The sequence below is a fragment of the Colobus angolensis genome, unplaced genomic scaffold (assembly GCF_000951035.1).
Source record: "Colobus angolensis palliatus isolate OR3802 unplaced genomic scaffold, Cang.pa_1.0 Scaffold194, whole genome shotgun sequence".
NCBI classification, from domain to species: Eukaryota; Metazoa; Chordata; class Mammalia; order Primates; family Cercopithecidae; genus Colobus; species Colobus angolensis.
In genome coordinates, this window is record NW_012115088.1 from 4,900,092 (window position 1) to 4,922,849 (window position 22,758).

Genomic DNA, 22,758 nt, shown 5'->3' on the forward strand with positions numbered 1-22,758 from the left:
GGATCATGAGGTCAGGAGATCGAGACCATCCTGGCTAAACACGGTGAAACCCGTTTCTACTAAAAAATACAAAAAACTAGCCAGGCGAGGTGGCGGGTGCCTGTAGTCCCAGCTACTCGGGAGGCTGAGGCAGGAGAATGGTGTAAACCCGGGAGGCGGAGCTTGTAGTGAGCTGAGATCCGGCCACTGCACTCCAGCCTGGGCCACAGAGCGAGACTCTGTCTCAAAAAAAAAAAAAAAAAACCTCTCATATATATGGTCAAATGATTTTTGACAAGGGTACCAAACTATTCAATGGGGAAAGGATGGTCTTTTCAACAAATAGTACTGGGAAACTTGGATATCCTCATGAAAAAGAATAATGCTGGAGCCTTACCTTACGTATACAAAAATTAACTCATAATGATTCACAAGATCTAACTGTAAGAGAGTAAAAGTTAAACAATACTTACAAGAAAACACAAGGGAAAAAACTTCATGACACGGGATTTGGTATTTCTTATATCTGATACCAAAAGCATGGGCAACAAAAGAAAAATAACTTGGATTTCATCAAAATTAAAAACTTTGAGGCATCAAAAGGCACTATCAACAGAGTGAAAAGGCAACCCATGGGACAGGGAAAAAAATTGCAAACCGTATATTTGATAAGGGATTGACATCCAGAATATATGACGAACTCCTACAACTCAATAGCAAAAAAGCAAGGAACCCGATTACTGGCAAAGGACTTGAACACACATTTCTCCAAAGACGACATACAAATAGGCCAATAAGCACATGGAAATATGCTCAACATCACTAATCATTAGGGAAATGCAAATAAAAAGCACAATAAGATACTACCTCACACCCATAAGGATGGCTACCATCAAAAATATAGAAAATAACAAGTGTTGGTGAGGATGCAGAAAAACTAGAACCCTTGTGCATTCCTGATGGCATGTAAAATGGCACATCCATAGTGGAAAACACTGTGGAAAACAAAAGTTTTTCAAAAAATATGATCCTGCAATTCCACTTCTGGGTATGTATCCAAAAGAACTGAAAGCAGGGACTTGAATAGATATAAGAACACATGTTCATAGCCGCATTATACACAGTTGCCAAAAGGTGAAAGCAACTCAAGTGTCCACTGACAGATGAATAAACAAAATGTGGTACACAATATTATTCAGCCATAAAAAGGAAATTGTGACACCAGCTACAACATAAATGAACCTTGAAGATATTATGCTAAGTGAAATAAGCCAGTCACAAAAAGACAAAGATTGTATGATTCCTCTTACATGAGGTAGTCAAATCTTTAAGTAGCTCCAGCAATGAGAATGGTGGTTACCAGGGGTGGGGGGAGAGGGGGCAGGTAGGAATGGGGAGTTAGAGTTTAATGGGTGAGTGTTTAATGGGTAAAGGAAGATGAAAAAATTGTGAAGATGGATGTTGTTGATAGTTGTGTAACAGTGTGAATACCCTTAATGCCACAGAACTATACATTTAAGAAAGGTTAAAAGGGTCAATTTTATGTGTATTTTATCATACTTTTTTGAAAAGTCTAATATAAATATTTCTTTACTTAGCAAACATAAAAAGTGCCTCTCAAATTTTTGCTTATATTTTCAACATTCTAACTCAAGGAAAGAGTATTCTTTGTCAGCTGCCAAATTAGGAAAGACTTACTTTGATTCACAAGAAGGAAACAAAATAAAATTTTAAAAATACCTTTTTACCTCAGTGGTTAAACTGAGGATTACCTCTGATCCATAAGGAGAGAAGCCAAGGGACAATAGACACATGACCCTTCCTTAACGAAAGAGATGTCTGGTTTGTTCTACAATGATCGGAACCCCCAAGTCTATCACAGCCACCTGCTGTGTGCCCAAGGTTGCAAGTGACTCATGTTAATTTGTCAGTGGTTTGGTAAGTGAAATTACCCAAAAATTTAAGAGTATTTTCTGCCAAACTTAAAAAACAGGAGATCAAAATTATGTATTGACTAAACAAGAGACACTCACAAAAAGTGTAGAGAAATGTAGAGAATTTTATTTCAGAAATGAAAGAACTAATAAAAATTTAGATACACACTTTAAGCCAGCCATGAAAAGCATACATAGGTAATTCTATATAACCCAACCTAATCGATAATTCCCAGTTTATTTATATTTTACTGTGCAATATAGTAATAAGTACATACTAATTCAAAGACAAAAATATACAGACACAAAATGCAACTTTGAATCTCTCAAGGGTAAGCCCTAGCGTGGAATCCATCACGTTCAGCACATGCACAACACATATGCTGTGGTTACCTCCTCTCCCCTCACACAGCAGACATTGCCAATTAATCACTTCTAAGCCTGTATGTGGCCTCTCAATTCTCCTCAACACAGCACTCCATGCAATCACTATAATCAATAGGAACTGGCATCAGAGATTGAAGCATGCTTGCCATCCCAGCACCAACGTGACAGTCGGGGGAAGATTAGGCATAACCATGAATCACACACAAAGAAGATCCAGGAGAACCTCTGCTAGCGGAAAGAAGATCTACACAATAGCTTTTGCAACAGCAACTTGCTACATGAATGGAAGCTGAATCTGCTGACTTGAAGCAGCTACCTTTCCTTCCTAAGTCTGTTTTGGATGTGAATAAAGATCCAGCCAAGTCATCGGTGGTGCAATAAGCTCCATAGCTCTTTACATACAGAGAGCTTTTATCCTTGACAGAATTAAAGAACTGAGGGACACATTTAAGGATATGTTCTTCGAGTTTTGTTACTGCTACTACAGAAAACCTTCCCTAGCAAGAGGGGAAGATTTCCAGATCGGCCAGCCACTCACCACCTGTCCCTCTAATTTTGCTGCTTCCTCCCAGGTTTCTACTCAAACTACATTCCCAACCATTCCTAGAGACCAGCTGGCAGAATGGGAGGCAAGGAAATGGAGGCAGATTTGCAAGTGACAAAAACATTATTCAGAGACAAGCTCTCAATCAGGCTGCCATTGCTAGTAAGTGAATCACGACAAGAACAGAGACTAAAGGACAGATTTTACAGTGCCGCTGCACGGAAGATTTGGGACCACAGCTGCCTTACCCAGTCAGGTCAAACCATGAAGAAGCAGTAGTATTGTTTTTGTTGTTTCATTATATTTTCCAACATAAACATGGCCGACTTCATTGTAAAGGTGCCTCATTGGTTATACCATTTGACAGACTAAAGAGAAAGAAAAAAGCAATAAAGGCACACTATTTTATTGTTTTTTAAATCAAACACTTTTAGTGCTTACCATATGCCAAATATCGGTCTAAGCTTTTAATTAATATTCACATCCATTTCTTTCACAGTACCATGGAGCTGGTACTGTTATGTCTCCCAATTTACATATGAGGAAACTGTGGCACAGAAAAGTCCAGTAAAGCTAAAGTAAACAGGTTAGGATTGGAATTCATACAGTCTGGTTCCAGAGTCTGTGCTCTCAGTCGTGATACAAAAAGAACAGAGGGCACCTGTGCCTACTGTCTCATTGGTTCCTCCAAATCTCATGAGATTGGTTTCATTTAGAGATGAAAAAACTGAGGCTCAGTGAAGTGAAGTAAATTACTTAAGGTTACAGAGTAGAAAGACTGCAAAACACTATTTACTGGGCACAAACAATGTGCCAGCCACTCTGATAGGCGTCATCTTTTAATCCTCAACAGCCCTATGACAGAGGCACTAGTTTAGTCCACTTTACAGCTAAAGAAAATAGGGCTTAGAGAGAGGTCTGGTAGTTTAATTGGGGCCAAATTAGTAAGAATGGAAGAAATTTAAGTTCAGACCAGTTGAGTCCCAAATCCCTGGCTTTTCCCTTCTGATGCTACTACAAATAAAACTTTATATATCAGCTACAATAACATGTAAGGCATTGTTAGGGTGACAAAGATGACTCAGTTCCATTTAAGAACCTTACAGTATATTGAAGGAGAAAGGTTAGTTATTCAAATCACTATAATTGCCACACATTTATTCATGAACCATTCCTTGGGGTCCTTCCTAAATGCAGGGCACTGTTCTAGGCACTGCATATAGCAGCAAACCAATCATGTAAGTTTCCTTGCCCTCTTGACCTAACAATCTAGAGACAGACAATAAACAAGATAAATAAGGAAAAGATATAGTATGTAAGATGATGATAAGCACTAAGGAGGAAGAGCAGCAGGCAGGAGGATTAGAGAAGAGGGCAGGAGGTGAACATTTGAGATGGGACCGTCGGGGCCTCCCCTGTGCTTTGCTAGACTGTTAGCAAGGCAACATGCCTCACATCACTACTGCCAAAACTGCCCCCGCCCCTTTCCAAATGCCATAGGGACGCTGGCCCTGGAGAACCACACAGAGACTATAGTTTCCTGCTATTCTCTGAAGTCTTATACAACTTGGCCTCTATTAGAGAACATTTTCACTGTTGTCCCTTGGCTTCAGTGACACTGGCACTATCTTATTTCTCCTTTCCTACCTCCCTGACCTGTCTTGGGTCTGCGTCTCCCTGTCACTGAGTCCCACCTCTGCAACAACAGCAAAAAAAAAAAACAAAAGAGTCTTTTTTCTTTTCCTTTTTTTTGAGACACAGTCTCGCTCTGTCACCCAGGCTACAGTACAGTGGCACGATTTCAGCTCACTGTAACCTCTACCTTCTAGGTGATCCTCCCACCTCAGACTCCTCAGTAGCTGGGATCAGAGGCATACCACCATGCTCGGCTAATTTTTTATATTTTTTGTACAGACAGGATTTCCTCATGTTGCCCAGGCTGGTCTTGAACTCATGAGCTCAAGTGATATGCCAGCCTCGGCCTCCCAAAGTGCTGGGATTACAGGTGTGAACCACTGCGCCTGGCCCAATGGGCATTTCTTGAATAACAACCTTGCCCTTTCTTACTACAAAGCTGCTCCTTGAAATCTTGTCTGCTGATACAGTATCAAAGATCATATCCATGTAAATGAGACCCAATTTTCATTTGTAGCTTCAGGATATCACCTTAGCTACTACAGCACCCAACTTTCAAGCTCTCATGAACGTCTCTCCCTAGATGTAACCAAAATTGAACTCCTCACCTTTCTGAGGAACTCTTTCTTTATCTGCTACTTTTTTTTTCCCAGGAGAGGGGAGACAGGAAATCTGTATCTGCTACTTTTCATTACATAAGTCACCAGCAAATTTTTTTACCTCCTTTTTTCTCTCAATCTTCAAATCCAATCAATTTCCAAGACCTTTAGATTCTACTTTCGCAGTTTCTCCTGATCACATCACCTTCTTTCCAATCCCTCCGCAATTACGAGGATTTCTTTCTCTTCAGTAACCCCACCACCAATAACTTCTCATGCCAGGTCTCTCCCTTACTCCAACTATCCTATAATCAGCACCAAGTTATTAGGTCACAATTCCCTCATGTGTAACATGGAGATAGAAATTACTGTACAGTACTGATTTGACGATTAAACGTGATTATATTAACCATCTAACATAGTTCTTAACATATAGCAGGAACTCAATAAATGTCACTTATCTTTTTCTTACTCTCTGTGAAATCAAAACAGGGATCTGACATTCAGGGACCTGTGCAATCTACCCATTTTCCTAGCTCTGTCCATCAAACATTCCCCTAGCTATATGGTTCGAGTTTCAAGCAAACTCATACTGTGTGCAGTATTCTTTGACTTGGCCTGGCATTTTCATGCAGACAGATCATTGCTCATGCTTTCCATCCTTCCATTTTGAGTGACCTTTCCTTCCATCCTCCGCCTATCTAAGTCTTACTGACCCTCAAAGGTTTATTATCTCAATAGCTGCTGCCTCAGAAGGCCTTTCCTAAGTGCTTCATACAGGTGAGACCTTCCCCTCTCTCAATCTCCTGAAACCATTGGACTACTCTGATAAAGCCTTTTAGTCAGTCTATAAATATGTGCCTGTATCAGGAAATAAGGACACAAAAGTAGAAAACTATTCATGTTATAACATGGTTATTACTGCCTACGGACTTATTTTGCCCTAAGTATATTATAAACATGAAATAGACCAGCATAGTGATTGTATTACTCATCTTTGTATTCCCTACAGGACTTATTATGATACCTTGGTACATAATGTAAACTTAAATTTGATGGTAGTCATAATTATTTTGTTATACTTCAATAACATTTTATTCCAGAGAACCATAAAGAGTTTCATAGAGAAAAATAATTATTACCAAAAGACATGGAAGAGAAATTACTATTATTTGTAAAATGTTAGATGAAGAAATATATATACAGCAATTATGTGCATAAAACTTTACCATGATTAAAATATATAAAACTAGAAATAGAATTTAGAGGCTTAGACACTTAACCTCAAACTTCGGTTGAAAAAATATTATCAAAGCAATGATTAAATAAAAATAATCACTCAACAAAACCTCAATCCTTATACTAAATGTTATTACAAACTTCTGTGTTTTGTTATTAAGAGATGCTCTCGCACATAAAAGTCTTATGACTGGGAATCACTATGCCATATGTAAATAGAAATTAAAATGATTGAATAAAGAACAAATTCACTGTACTGAGTCCCTGATTCGGTGTTAAACACAAGGCTTATTAGTCAGCAGGATGAGTCAAATACAAAGTGTAAAGAAAATCTGACAACAAGACAACCCCTCTAACTCATCCCTTCCTGTTCAACACCACTACCAGGAAACAAAGTTAGAACCATAACCCTCCCTAACAAAGTTAAAGCAAAATCAAATAAAGATCCATTATCCAGTAGCTTAGATGCCATCAATGTATGAATATATGCTTAGACAATGAAAATGAGTCTTTGTGTGTGTGTTTTTTTTTTTTTTTTTTGAGACAAGGTCTCGGTCTGTCGCCCAGGCTGGAGAATAGTGGTGTGATCACAGCTCGCTGCAGCCTTGACCTCCTGGGTTCAAGTGATCCCCTGACCCAGCTAATTTTTAATTTTTTTTGTAGAGACAAGGTTTCACCATGTTGCCCAAGCTAATCTCGAACTCCTGGACTCAAGCAATCCACCCTCCTTGGCCTCTCAAAGTGCTGGGATTACAGGTATGAGGCACTATGTCTGGCTGGAAATGAGTCTTTAACATCTCAAATGTATTATTTCTTGACCTGAAACTTCCAAATGAATTTTAACTCTAAACCAACAAGGTAGGGTCTAACAAGGATGAAGGGTCTATCTACATGTGGGGCTAAGGTAGACACATACCTAACCATTTGCTTTAAACATTATAATGAACAAATTAACTGTTCAACTTCTAGTGTTAACTATCACAAGCACAATTACATAGTCAATTTTAAATTACCGAATAGTACACCAACATCCATGTTCTACTCTTAAAGATACTAAAGGCTGTCAATTTGTTTTCCTTAAAAGCAGAAACAGTAACACTTACTTTAATAGGGAATCTATTCCTTAAAAAACGGACTGTCAAGTAAAAGTTTCTAGCTAAAATATGATTAACAACGAAAACATTTGCAAAATGCTTACCAAAAAAAGGGAGCAATCACAATAATTGCTGAAACATAAACTAGTGAGTGAACAAAGCAGACATTTTACTGGGAAATGCCACACCACCGGGGCCCCTATTATAGGTGATAGTAAAGATAAAACAGCGTATTACACAAAAGGTGACTCTTCAAAGCTAACCCTCTCCCTTGCTTATATGACAATATGCTTTTATAGAAAAAAAAGAAAAAAAGTACAAAATTATAGGCATGCTCCAGACGAGAGGAAAAAAAGTGAATACAGCAAACAGTGAATATGATGGCCAACCACTGCAGAGAAATCTAAGTCTTCATTTAGGAAAACATGTAAAATAAGTTAAAAATTTTAAACTTCAGTATATATAGAAGATATTATAAAACAATTATAATACAAAAAATTAACAAGCACCTCATACTCTAATACCTTCTCAATATCAAAGCTTCAAATTAATTTTGAGACCAGCTAATATTTATTGAGTGCTTAGCAAGTGCTAAGCCTAATGTTAAATACTTTATATACATCTCCTTTAACAACATCCCTATGAAGCAGATATTTATACTATCCCCTATTTTATGTAAGTGTCAGAGCTTGATTTCAAACCCAGAGTCTCACTTGGTTCTTTAACTACTATCATATTTACTGTACTAACTTTCATATAATTTTAATGATTAAGCACATGCACAGAATAATCAACATGTCCAGTCCTTTGGTCCTACAGGAGTTACCATATGGATTTTTAAAACTTATTCACCTTAAAGTACCTTTACAAAGAGGAGAGAAGACGGGAAAATTAAATCAGGATTACTCTTAATTGCAGTTCCTTGAATCATAGCCCAAATACGAACTTGGCTAGGACTGCTGCGGGAAAGATTCAAAGGCAAAATCAAGCACTCATGCTGCCAGGCAAAGCCAGGTCTCTCAACAAGTGGAATACCAACTTTTAAATAGGTTTACACGAGCTTGGTCGGGAAGGAAGGACAAAGGGGCCAGTGGAACAAGTGCTAAAAAACAGTGGCGGTCAATGTGGGACGAGGGAAGAAGGCCTGAGAAGGCTGCTGTAATTTCAGCCTTGATGCAATAGAGATTGTATTTCCTTTATCTTTAGGGAAGTGAAGTACAGCAGCCCCCTTCATCCTCGAGTGGATGCCTGAAACCACAGACACTACTGAACTCTATATACACCGGTTTTTCCTATGCACAGATACCTATAAAGTTTAACTTATAAATTAGACACAGTAAGAAATTAGCAGCAATAGTTAATAACAAAATAGAATTATAACAATATACTATTTACAATTTCAGAACAGAAGATTCATTATTACTATAGATTTTGGCAACCTCAGCCTTGTCAATAACTTTCACCTTTTCACTTAAAGGAAGCACTTGAGGGCTTCTCTTTGGAGTATCCAAATTCCCAGCATCAATAGTCGTGAGCCTTGGGGCCATTATTAAGTCAAATAAGGGTCACCGGAATACAAGCACTGGCATACCTAGACAGTCAACCTGAAAACCCAGTCGGCTACCAGGTGCCTGACAGGTGGGTGGCACATAGAGTGTGAAGATGAGGGACAAAGGGAAGATTCATCTCCTAGGCAGGACACAGCAGGATGGCAGGAAATTTCATCACAATGCCCAGAACCGCATGCAATTAAAAACTCACGAATTATTTCTGGAATATTCCATGCAATAAATTTGGGCCACAGTTGATGGCAGATAACTGAAACCATGTACAAGGGTGCACAACTGTAGTGACCAGATTACTCCATTTCATGTAAGTGGTATGATCCTTTTTCCAAAACAAGATCACCTTTTTCACCAAAGTTGATCTGATACAGAGTTCCATCATACACAGCTAGTTAACCAAAGGTTAAAAATTCCACCTGAAATATTTGGAATACATCAATATTTACAAGTCAATATAAAAAACATCACCGGGAGGCTGAGGCAAGAGAATGGCGTGAACCTGGGAGGCAGAGCTCGCAGTGAGCCGAGATGGCGCCACTGCACTCCAGCCTGGGAGGCAGAGTGAGACTCCATCTCAAAAAAAAAAAAAAAAAATTCACCCTACAGCTAAATGGGCAAAATATATTAACAGGTAATTCAGAAGAAGGAATCGGAATGGCCACTGTGCACTGCATAATCTCAACAGTAATCAGAAAATGGATAATGAAACTGAATAGTGAAATACCATTTCATACCCCTCATGCTAACAAAAATTAAGTCTTAAAAAAAAACAGTGGGCTGGGTGTGGTGGCTCATGCCTGTAATCCCAGCACTTTGGGAAGCCAAGGCGGGCAGATCACTTGAGGTTGGGAGTTTGAGACCAGCCCGAACAACATGGAGAAACCCCGTTTTTACTAAAAATACAAAATTAGGCGTGGTGGCGCCTGCTTATAATCCCAGCTACTTGGGAGGCTGAGGCAGGAGAATCACTTGAACCAGGGAGGCAGAGGATGCGACGAGCTGAGATCACACCATTGCACTGCAGCCTGGGCAACAAGAGCGAAACTCCGTCTCAAAAAAAAAAAGTCTTGGCTGAGTGCAGTGGCTCATGCCTGTAATTCCACCACTTTGGGAGGCTGAGGCAGGAGGATCACCTGAGACCAAAAGTTTGAGACGAGTCTGGGTAATATCATAACATAATTAGCTGAACATGGTGGTACACACCTGTAGTCTCAGCTCCTTGGGAGGCTGAGGTGGGTGGATCCCCTGATCCCAGGAGTTAGAGGCTGCAGAGAGCTGTGATAGTGCCACTGCATTCCAGTCTGGGAAACAGAATGAGACTCCATCCCTTAACAAAAACAACAAAGTCTTCTACCAAATGTCAACCTATATACTTCAAGCTCCAATGTAAATTGGAGTAAGTTGAAAATATTTAATGAAGCTAAAAATCACATATAACCCAGTCTAGGGATATTACCCTCATAGGTAGTACCCCAAAGAAACTGTCATATCTATGTAAGGTATCATGAACAAAAATGTTCACTGCTGGAATGCTTGAAATTGGAAAAAATTAGAAACAACTTAAATGCAGATCAAGAGAAAAACTGATAAATTGTATATGTTCACAAAATGGAATACTGTACATTTGACTGACTTGCAACTACATGGATGTTATCACCAAAAAAAAACCCATAATGTTATGGGAAAAACAGAAGTTGCAGAATAATACGAACAGTATACTATTTAACTGAGCTTTCAAACCTAAAAAATACTAAATATTATAAACAAATACATAAAGAGTAAACTTTTTTCTTTAAATGGGTATAAGACACAATAAATTCTGGATGGTACTTACCTCTAAGAAAAGAGCATGATATAAATAACCCAAAAAGGGCTTAAAATTACATATATGGACTCAATGTCTACAGGGCACAATATTCATAAATCAATGAAAGTCCTGACCCCTAATGTGATGGTATTTGGAGGTGAGGTCTTTAGGGAGTAATTATGTTTAGAGGAGGTCATGAGAATGGGATCCTTATGATAGAATTAGTGTCCACGTAAGAGACCAGAGACTTCCCCTTCTCTCTTTCTTTCTCTTCCTGCCATGTGAGGATGCAGCAAGAAGACCACCATGTGTAAGAAGAGAGCTCTCACTGGGATCCATGCTGGCACCATGATCTTAGACTTCCTGCCTCCAGAACTGTGAGAAATAAATGTCTGTTGTTTCAGTCACCCAGTCTAGGGTATTTTGTTATGGCAGCACAAGCTGAAACAGTAAGTGTTATATTTTTCAACTGGTAAAAAATAACAAAAAACTAAAATCCAGATTAAGTGAATGACATAGCATGGCAGTTCTCAATTAGAACACACTAATAAGACACTGGTTCTCAGGGAACAACTTTAAGACTATTATCCTATATATAATTCTATTTTTTTTTAATACTGACTTTTTCTTCTTCAAAACAATCAATAATCAGGTTCTGACAAATCTTTCTCATGTCAGAGAGACACTCAGTCCATCTGGAATGCCATCCCTACTGTTCTAAGCCAACACATGCCTCTCTCACTAGTCTTTTCACCTCTGGTCTATTTTCTCTCCAATTTCCAAATTCACCCTGTGTACCAAGAGCAAACCAGAACTTCTGTTTTTGTTTGTCTGTTTTTCTTTTTTTCTTTTTTGTTTTAAAGAGACGGAGTCGGTTGGGCATGGTGGCTCACGCCTGTAATCCCAGCGCTTTGGGAGGCTGAGGGATCACGAGGTCAGGAGTTCGAGACCAGCCTGGTCAATATGGTATAACCCCATCTCTAATACAAAAATCTCTAAAAATTAGCTGGGTGTGGTGGCGCATGCCTGTAGTCCCAGCTGCTCAGGAGGCTGAGGCAGGAGAATCACTTGAACCCAGGAGGCAGAGGTTGCAGTGAGCTGAAATCGCGCCACTGCACTCCAGCCTGGGTTACAGAGTGAGACTCCGTCTCAAAAAAAAAAAAAAAAAAAAAAAAAAAAGGAAAAAAAAACAAAACAAAAAAAGAGATGGAGTCTTGCTCTGTCACCCAGGCTGGAGTACAATGGCACAATCACAGCTCACTGCAGCCTCAAATTCCTGGGCTCCAGTGATCCTCCTACCTCAGCCTCCAGAGTAGGTGGGACCACAGGTGCAGGCCAACATGCCCAAGAGCATGCCCAAGAGCTTCAAGAGCAAATCAATCTACATAAAATGTTACTTTGGTAATGTCACTGTTAGCTCCTGGAATTTAACTCTTTGACAGCAACCACTGCTGAACAATAAAATGAAAACTCCTTAATCTAGCATATAAAGGTCTCTAAGCCTGGCTCAAAGCTGTATTTCTAACTGTACCTTCCATTACTCTATACAAATGGCTCTTTCTAGCCAAACTGCTCTATTCAAAGCCCTGTATGGGCTTTCCTCATTCTCACCTCTTCTTTGGTCATCCTGTGTCTCCTGTTTGGAATGCCGTCCTCTCCAACACCACCTTTCTCACGGTATCTAAATTTTAGTTGTCTTCTAAGACCTTGCCACAAGTCTTATCTAATCCCTAAATCCCTCCCTAACCAATACACTCTAATTTAGACTCATTCAATCAATCAATCTTTATTGGATACCTAGCATGTGACAGGCGACACAGTTCTAGGGGCACTCATAGAATGCCTATATATATACACTACACATGAATTAAATAGTTTGTTAATGTATATGTCAACCTCAACTACATTACGTGCTTCTTAAAAAAAAGGAGTTCATTTATCCCACAGAGCAATAACATAGTACTTTGTGTTTAGGGTTCAACATTCTCTGGCTAAATCAATTTTGAAATAAGTTACAATCATCTAATTTTTTGACCCAAAATAATCAATGCCTATCCTTGGAACTTTGAACAATTACGACATTTTCTTGTGATGTATACATATATATCTATACAACAAGAGTAATGGACTTGGAGTCAGAAGGTCTGTGTGGAACTTGAGCTCCACTGTGCACTATCTCTGGCCATATTACTTTCTCTGCACATTAATCTCCATAAAATGAGAATATTTACACCTACCTGTGAAGACGTCCATGACTGTTATGAGGCATAAGTAAATTAGAAAAAGATATATTTTATTGTGCTAGAAGCATGCCTCACACTCATTCATGAATCCAACAAATTTTTACTAGGTTATTTTCAACAGATGCCAATATCCTCATTTCCCACCAGAAGAGTTAATACAGATCTGTTTCCTTTCTGGTTTATTTTTTCTTCTTTGAGACAGGGTCTCACTCTGTCACCGAGGCTGGAGTGCAGTGGCACAATCACAGCTCACCACAGGCCTCAATCTCCCAGACTCAGGTGATCCTCCTGCCTCAGTCCCCAAGAAGCTGGGACTACTGGCATGCGTCACTATGCCCGGCTAATTTTTTTATTTTTAATTTTTTTTTAAGAGATGGGGTTTCACCATGTTACCCAGACTGGAAGATCCATTTCCTTTCTGCTAGGTGATGGGAATGCTGTCTTTGACTAGTAAATGAAAGAAAGGAATACCTACAGAAATATTCAAATATTCAATTAAAATATTTGAATTATATATTAAATCATAATCTCTTAAGGCCATAAAATTATTCTATTTTTAAAATGTCTTTATTCTATTTATCACATAAGGCACAAACGTTAGTTATTTATAACCTTGCTAAAGCACCAATGAAAATGGGATTTGGAAAAGAATAGAGAAATTAATAAAATTGCTAATTATAAGGAATATGATGAAGAAAACTTTGAATTCCTCTTTCATAAAATCGTTTTTCATATTTGACTTCCTATTTGAAGCAGGATACATGGGAATTCATTATTGATTAACTAGCTAGCCTACCTGGTTTTTCAGAAGACTTCCTCTGTTAGGAATCCCTGCTGCTCCTGCTGGATGCAGTTGCCCACAAGAGAAGCAGCTGCTTTTAAAACCAATTTTAGATTGACTACAATTTGGAGCCTACCCTTGGGACCTTCATTTGGAGCTCTTTTTTTTTTTTGAGACGGAGTCTTGCACTGTTGCCCAGGCTGGAATGCAGTGGCACTATCTCAGCTCACTGTAAGCTCTGCCTCCTGGGTTCCCGCCATTCTCCTGCCTCAGCCTCCCAAGTAGCTGGGACTACAGGCATCCGCCACCACACCTGGCTAGTTTTTGTATTTTTAGTAGAGACGGGGTTTCACCATGTTAGCCAGGATGATCTCAATCTCCTGACCTCGTGATCCGCCAGCCTCCAACTCCCAAAGTGCTGGGATTACAGGCGTGAGCCACCACGCCCGGCCTGGAGCTCATATTTTAAACCACGATTTGGTCTCTATCCTCATTGTCTTTATATACAAGGCTCATCTCTCTTAATGTGCAGTGGCTTGAAATCTCTCATTATCTCTCTGTTTCAGCTACTTGAGAAGTCCACTGCCCATCTTTGAGATCCACCCCAGAAAGGTAACTTCAAGTAGACCATCTAGCCTACAATATAGGGCTCCTCATATACCCTCTAAATTTAATGATACTCAATCTAGCCATTTTTACATGACACGGCAAACAGAAATTTGTGCATTTACCATTCAGTTTATAGGCAAAATCTAACATTAGGTACAGTTTGACTATTTTTATTTGACTATTTTTCCCTTTATTTTTCTTTCTAAGTCACCTTTTCTATCAACACAAAATCTAGGTAATTACTATATAATGCTTAAGATTATAGGCTCTGGTGTGACACTAGTTCAAAACTGGGCTGCACTGGTTATTAGCTATGTTAACTTAAAAAAATTACAAATATTTTTAGGCCCCAAGAGCAACAACCACCACTACTGCTTCACAGGGTTTTTGTTAGTATTAAATGAGTTAGTACAAGTAAAACAGAAGAGCAACTAACATGAATTCTATACAAATCCTGCATTTTTAACATGGAGTAACACTAGTTATTAGAGTAATAAGCTATACATATACTTTCAATGCTTAATAAGACTGAGCAAGTATCATTCTGGTGAGTAGGCTCTTTTGAGCCTGAAACATTATAAACACAACTTAGTTGTCTCCACAGCTCATCTGTAAAGATAAATATTTATAGATTTTTCTCCCTCAAGTTTATTATTTTAACACAGAAAGTGGTTACTAGAAAAAGTGTGGAAAGTAACGAAAAGTGAAGGGGGGAGGACATGCATATTTCCACTATATACCACTATGTGATATATTTACTTCCAAGAACTTTATAACAAAAATGTAATTTTTAAAATCAGTCATATAAAATTAAATCCTACCATTTCTACCTACCAGTACCATGAAAGTATTTTTCCGGCCGGGCGCGGTGGCGCAAGCCTGTAATCCCAGCACTTTGGGAGGCCGAGACGGGCGGATCACGAGGTCTGGAGATCGAGACCATCCTGGCTAACACGGTGAAACCCCGTCTCTACTAAAAAAAAATACAAAAAACTAGCCGGGCGAGGTGGCGGGCGCCTGTAGTCCCAGCTACTCGGGAGGCTGAGGCAGGAGAATGGCATAAACCCAGCAGGCGGAGCTTGCAGTGAGCTGAGATCCGGCCACTGCACTCCAGCCTGGGCGACAGAGCGAGACTCCGTCTCAAAAAAAAAAAAAAAAAGAAAGTATTTTTCCTTGTTGGTTCAGCCTTTGGCAACATAATTTTTAATAGCAGCATAATATTTCAAGTTGAATTCATATATTCTAAAGCAAACCTGGGCAGGTTCTTCTTGTGACAACTGCAAGCATATGTGCCATAAAAGAATAGTGATGGGGGGGCCTAGGTATAGTGGCTCACACCTATAATCCCACTGCTTTGGGAGGCTAAGAGTTCAGGAGTTCAAATCTGGGATAAGGACCAGGAGTTCAAGACCAGCCTGGGCAACACAGTGAGACTCTATCTCTAAAAAAAATTTAATTTAAAAAAAAAAAGAATGTCACTCAGGATCCACATCATGGGAGTGCAGACTTTTTTCTACAGCACAAACACTGGCATCTTTCTAGTGTTCAGTATAGTCAAAAACAATGATGGTAGCACTAAGCTAATAAATACAGGAAGAAAAATTATTGAACAAAGTTGTGGCTTCAACTTAAATGTTAATTTTCATTAAGGAGCGCCTCCAATTTTTCACTAAGACAAATTAACAACTTCAATCAATATACAAAATATACATATTTGCATTCTGATTTAAGGCAAGTCAACCTAAATTCATCCACAGTAAGAAAACTTCATAGATGTGCCTATGTTGAAACTCAAATTTTCCATCCAGTAGCTTAAGGATACCTTAGGTTATCAGAGATTTAAAAAATACATACAACACACATTTACTGAAACCTAATTATGAATTTTGCCAGACTCAACACATACTACTTTAGCTGACTAACAACAACCAGTAAAAATGTTTCATTTATTTAAAAAATTACCAGCCTGGGCAACATAGACCTCAACTGTTAAAAATTAGCCAGACTCATTTTTAAATTTTAGCTTGGCGCATGCCTGTAGTCCCAGCTACTGGGGAGGCTGCAGTGGGAGAATCACTTGAGCCAGGGAGGTCGAGGCTGCAGTGAACAGTGATCACCACTGCACTCCAGCCTGAGTGACACAGTGAGACCTTGCCTCAAAAAAAAAAAGGGAGAAAAGAAAAAAAAGAACAAGAAAAAAAAAGAAAAGAGAACATTAGGGCAGCAGCATGGTTTGATGAAAAGAGTTACTGAACTTGGAAGGGAAAAACTTGGATTCACGTCCCAGCAAAGCCCACAACTATGCAACAGCCAAAAAATTGTTCACTAACTCTAGGTCCTAACTTTAAAGTGTAGTCCTTCAATGATATGATTCCTAGGGTCTCTTCCAGCTCTAAAGTAAAGATGTTAAGAAATAAAGATGATAATGCTATCATTATCTGGCATGCAACTGACGGCCATAGGACAGGCGACTTATTGATGTACATCATATCCTAAACCTGTAATTTTGTTCAGCACTGTCCCAGTGTATGCTGTAGTGGGGTGGGGTGGGGGGGCGGGGGTCCGGTAGGCACAGTGGCCACTATAATTCCATTATTTGTTATGTAAATGTATTGTTTTCTTTAAAAGTAAAAAAACATAAAAAATCCTGCTTTAGTCTTTTCTGTTACCTTGGTTCCCTATCCCTTTAACAATAACAACCACCAGACTGAAATTAAATATCTGAGTTGCTCTCATTAAAGAAACTTGCATTTACTTCCCCGGTACACAAGGAAAACAATTTTGAAATCTGCCTAATCAACAGACATTAATATTGTCTGTTGAAATAAATATGTTTGCATAGTTATTAAAAAGAACACCATATAAAATCATGCTTAAATTCATTTATTTTGAACACATATCTATGAGCAATTAGTTTAAATATAAAGAAAAAGATAACAATGATGAATTATATGAATTTTCAAAGCACATTAAATTAGCATTGAAATTCTATGAACGTACTTTAGAACGCTAAGTTTGTTAATTTTTTGTTTATTTGTAATATGCAATAGATGGGAAGATATATGTTGAAAATACACCTTGGCTCATTAAAAATGCAACACAGGAATATACACTTTTTAAAAATCTTTTTAAAGCAAGAAGGAGATTTTTCTTTGCCATCTTTCAAATAAACATTCATTTCTGGTCCTCATTATAAGCAAGATATAGTATAGTGACAGATTTGCTGTGTCTTTGAGTTAACAAAAAATAATAAACAAGGTAAGCACCAGAGTACTGTGGAACACACTGAGCTTATTAGTATTTTTTTACATGTTTCAACTGACAAAATGTAGCTATAATGGATACCCTGATTGTAAATTTAAACTGCTATGCTTATGTGAAGATTGTGTAATAAGCAGTCATTATGCTCTTTTCTTTTCTGATCTCTAATGGGAAAACTAAGACGTTCTTCCTCCTTTAAAATTAAGTGCTTTAATAAAGTAAGATTTTTAGGGGAAAAAACACTCAACTTTTTACGTTGTAAGTTACTAAAAGTTGCTCTCACTAGACTTGACTATTTAGAAACTACAGTGATTAAATGCTTTCCAGAGCTTACATGTTAGTGCTTTCAACATCAAATGTACAATGAGAATCATGTCAGCACTCTGCTCTGCGAAGCTTTGGCCTTCAGTGAGCAATAGAACAGGACAGCCAGGTCCTGCACGACTGAGATAGACAGAAATGCCTTAGCAAACCAGAGCCACCAGATCCATAATTTGCTTCTGACCACTTATGCCTACATACTTGCCCTCAACCCACATGTTTGCAAACATTAAACTAAACAGGCTATTCCTTTGCTCCTGAATCAAACAGGCTGCCTAATGAAGCTCCTAGCTAAATCTCTCCACTGAAATTACTTTCCATAGGAAAAACCGTACAGATATCCTAATAAGTTGAATAAAGAGATTGAAAAATTGTAGGAATTCTGCACACACGTGTAACTGCCAAAGTAAAAGAAATATTTTAAAGTATGTATTTATTGTCGATTGATTTCCAACTTATGGAAATGTACATACAAACACTTGAAAAATACAGCTTCAAAAGTACATACTTTTTTTGGATTCTGGAATGTGTTCAAACTTGGCAGAAACTGTGGGATCCTTGAAACATCAAGGTTTTTCACTTTTTCTTCTTCCTTTTCTAAATTGCCCATAAACTTTCATCATCAGTATTTTGCTACAGGTATAGACATGGCTAAGATACATTGATTCATCCTAGAAGGAGGGATGTTTACAGAAATTAAGCCAGATTCAGTCAAAGCAAAGCACAGGCTTCAACATGAAACCCCACCCCCACCTAAAAAAACCTCAGCAGTAACTATCTAACTTATCTATGTGTCTCCTCTACTCTTCCCTTAATTCTTCTGTGTCATGTTTCTGGTTATATTATCATGTGCTTCCAATTTCTTTTCCTTTGATAAGAGTAATTTTAAGAGGCTAAATAATTTTTTTTTTCTTACCCCATAGCAGTCTCTTAGCTGACTGGTCTGAAATTCCTTTGCTCCACCTCCTAATATCTGTCACAAGAGTCAGATTACAAGTCAACCCAAAGGGGAGCACGGAGTATGAACGTGAAGAGGGAACACAAGAAAAAGGGAACACTAGTGGTTAGGGCATCACTAGAAGCCATAATATAGTTTCTGTTCTTTATTTGATACAATTGTACAAAAGGATACCATGTTAGATATAACATTAGGCTGAATGTTAATTTCCTAAATAAAAATTTTCTTTAAATATGTAAAATAATAATCCCTTTATTATTCAACATGTAGAGATTTATTAAACACTTATAAAGTAATAATTTAATATTTGCAGTGAAGGAAACTTTCATCTTGGTTTTTAAAGTCATCTAGACTACCATCAGAAATATTAACAGTGAAATACATTAATTACACGCCAAATGATACAATGTATGTAGCTACTTAGCTATTTTACTAAGAAAATAACTTTATCTTTGATATTTTCTATTTTAAAAACTTATCTGTGAATTTATTTAAGGACTGTATATGTAAATCTGCTAAAATTATTTCAGTGGATAAAATAATGAATCAGTACCTATTTACATGCTGCCAAAGCATATCTATAATTTTTAAAATGATGATAAGAGTAGCCTAAGGCAGTCAGCAGACATCTCAGAAATCTCAGTATAAGTGGTTTTAACTTGCCACATGATGCCAAAAAACTTACAACAGGAAGCTGCCATCTTGCCTCCCCACCTGTGTGCACCTAATCTCAGCTGGTTCCCCTGAGATCCCCTGAGCACCAACCCTAGTCCCACGCGCAGCCCCTTATCCGCTCCAACAAGATGAAAGAAACAATCGTGAACCAGGAAAAACTCGCCAAACTGCAGGCAAAAGTGCACATTGGTGGAGCTGCTCACAGAAAGAAGGTAGTTCACGGAACAGCCACAGCAAATGATAAAAAACGTCAGTTCTCCTTAAAGAAGTTAGAAATCTCTAGCATTGAAGAGGTGAGTATGTTTATGAACCAAGGAACAGCGATCCACTTTAACAACCCTAAAGTTCAGGCATCTCTGGCAGTGAACACTTTCACCATTACAGGCTATACTGAGACAAAGCAGCTGACAGAAATGCTACCCAGCATCTTAAACCAGCTTGGTGCAGGCAGTCTGACTAGTTTAAGGAGACTGGCTGAAGTTCTGCCCAAACAATCTGTGGGTGAAAAAGCACCACACTACTGGAGAGGATGATGATGATGAAGTTCCAGATCTTGTGGAGAATTTGGATGAGGCTTCCAAGAATGAGGCAAACCGAAATGAGTCAACTTCTGAAGATAAAACTTGAAGAAGTCACTGGGAGCTGCTATTTTATATTAATTATATATAAAATTATAAAATTTTATAAGAAATTTTAAAAATTTCTTATATATTTTTAAGAAATTTTTGTTTATGGGTCTGATAAAACCCAGATCTCTAATATTTTTAAGCCCAAACCCCTTGGACACTGCAGCTCTTTTCAGTTTTTGCTTATACACAATTCATTCTTTGCAGCTAATTAAGCAGAAGCAGCCTGGGAACAAAGTTTGAAACAAAGGTTAATAAAGTTCTTTGCCTAGTATACAGTTGTATTCTTTATTTCACTGACACTGATCTGTACACAGTAATCACAGCGTAGTGTAAAAAAGGTAGTATAAAGTTCTCATGTTTGAAGAAAAAAAAAACCTTACATCAGGAAAACATCTAACTAAAGCAACAACAAAAACTTGTTTTTTGGTTAAAAGTGCTTGGTGGTTCTCTAATACATATGAGCACCTGAAAAAGAATTCAGATCCAAATCTACTCCATTAGGATACTGAAGTTTCCAAAGCCTACAGAGCTTCAGCTGATCGTAATTGTTGTGAAGGGCGAGAACCTACTGTGTGCTCAATCTTGCCATCTGTAGGTGCTTTACACAACTCCAGGGTTTTTTAGGTAGGGTCAAAAATTTACAGTATTTTTAAAAACTAATTACCAGTCACAAAATCCTTTTGCTTTATGTCATCCTTCAAAGATTCTCTGAATAATTTTGGTACAATCCCATCATAAATTTGCTCAACATTAGCTCTATCCACAAATCCGTTTTACATTCATAATACAAATACAGTCTTTAATGATCAAGTAAATATTTATTCTCATATTTAGCAAAATGATTTTCTTCCAAAATAACTCTCCAAAAGATACTGCTTATAGAACACAGCAATTATTCTAAGACTCCTTTACAAAATCACTGGTGGCCTGCAATGCAACAATCCACATAAAATACGAACTGAAAAGTATTCATAATCAGGACCTCAATCTCATCGCTACTCATGAACTCTACTACCACTCAAGATGCTCGCTCATTCCACTGTCTCACCTGTTAGTGTCCACAACTGAAACACAGATGCATCATCTCCCGTAATTAAGATTTCGGCTAGAACTGGCACAGTAAGCTATACCATTTCCAGACCTAACAGATTTACACTACAATTAAATATATTAAAGTTTCTGCACATAAAAAACTCATATATACCTAATCAAAAGGCATCTTTACCCAGTCAGTAGGTTCATCTGTAGTTCTGATTATTTTTAATTAACAGATATTCCAAAAATCAAAATAAGTACAAATACGCCATCTTCTAAAATTATCTAATTCTCAAGTTTTATTTCTCTCATTTAGAGTTATCAAACTTTACTTGCAGAACTGTATCCTTAATTAACCACACGAAATTTCCAGTAAACTGAAATCACCATAAATTCAGTAGGTATAATGAGAAATCATCTCAGAGTAGAATATAGTCCTTAAAAAGAAATAAGCACTTATATATAGTTGCAGTTTAGCTTATTAGAGAATTGTATCCTTAAAAATACTATATAAATAATGTAAATTTGAATCGTATTTTCAGTATACAAAAGAAATTTAATATTTAAAAAGAAAAACTGCTGAGTCCTTTTTTAAAACTGAATAATCTTTAGCAATACAAAGGATCAACTCCTACTTAAATTATTTTATATGTAGGAATCTGATACATTAAAACAGGTTGTCTATGTAGTATTACTCTAATTAAAAAAACAAAGAACAGCTAACCAAAGAAGAACAAGCTCAGCAGAGAAAATACGAAAAAAATTTTGAAGTGATGTTTCTAATTAGCAAGGGCTTTCACAAAGACATAATGGCAAATTTTGCTTTCCTGATTAATTAGAACACCAACACAAAGAACTAGATTCTAACCGGCAGTTCTTCTAGAGAACTAGGATGGAACAGATGCAAGCAACAGTAGAATATGTGTTATTTTTTAAAAGGGCACTGAAAATCTTGTGTCATAGATATATAGATAGGCGATGGTTCTCATGTTTAAACACTTTCAACAACTATAAAGGCTATGTAGCTGGTAGTATAACAGAAATAGTTTGGCTAAAAAAATACTAAACTTTGCAAAGAGCTTTTTGTCCACTTAGCTGTAAGGTAAAATATTGACTGAAAAGACCTTTGAAAACATCTAGAATTGTTCCTCTTTCTATGAATGATTCCCTAATTATCAGAGACATATTTCAATATTTGCTGTTAATTTCAATGGAAGAATTTCACAGTACACTCAAAGAATACCAATTTCTTCCTCCAAGATAAAAGGAGGCACAGATCATTAATGTAAAATTAATATGCCTAAATTAAATGAAAAGAGAAAAAGAAATTAAGGAAGAAATTTAGGACAGGACCCATAACAGCACCGCAATTAAAAAGATAAGGAAAGGAAATTCTCAGGAAAGACAAATAAATCCTCCAGCCTCCAAGATGAGAAACTTGCTCTTAGGGGAAAAAAAAGATT

General features: G+C 37.7%; 1 protein-coding gene and 1 pseudogene across 1 annotated transcript in view; one reads left to right on the forward strand and one right to left on the reverse strand.

Annotated features, from left to right (window-relative positions):
- Nucleotides 1-22,758, reverse strand: part of NCOA2 (nuclear receptor coactivator 2) — a 295,634-nt gene that overhangs the window by 141,888 nt on the left and 130,988 nt on the right. The window lies entirely within an intron of this gene.
- LOC105510929 lies at nt 19,760-20,164 on the forward strand (annotated as a pseudogene).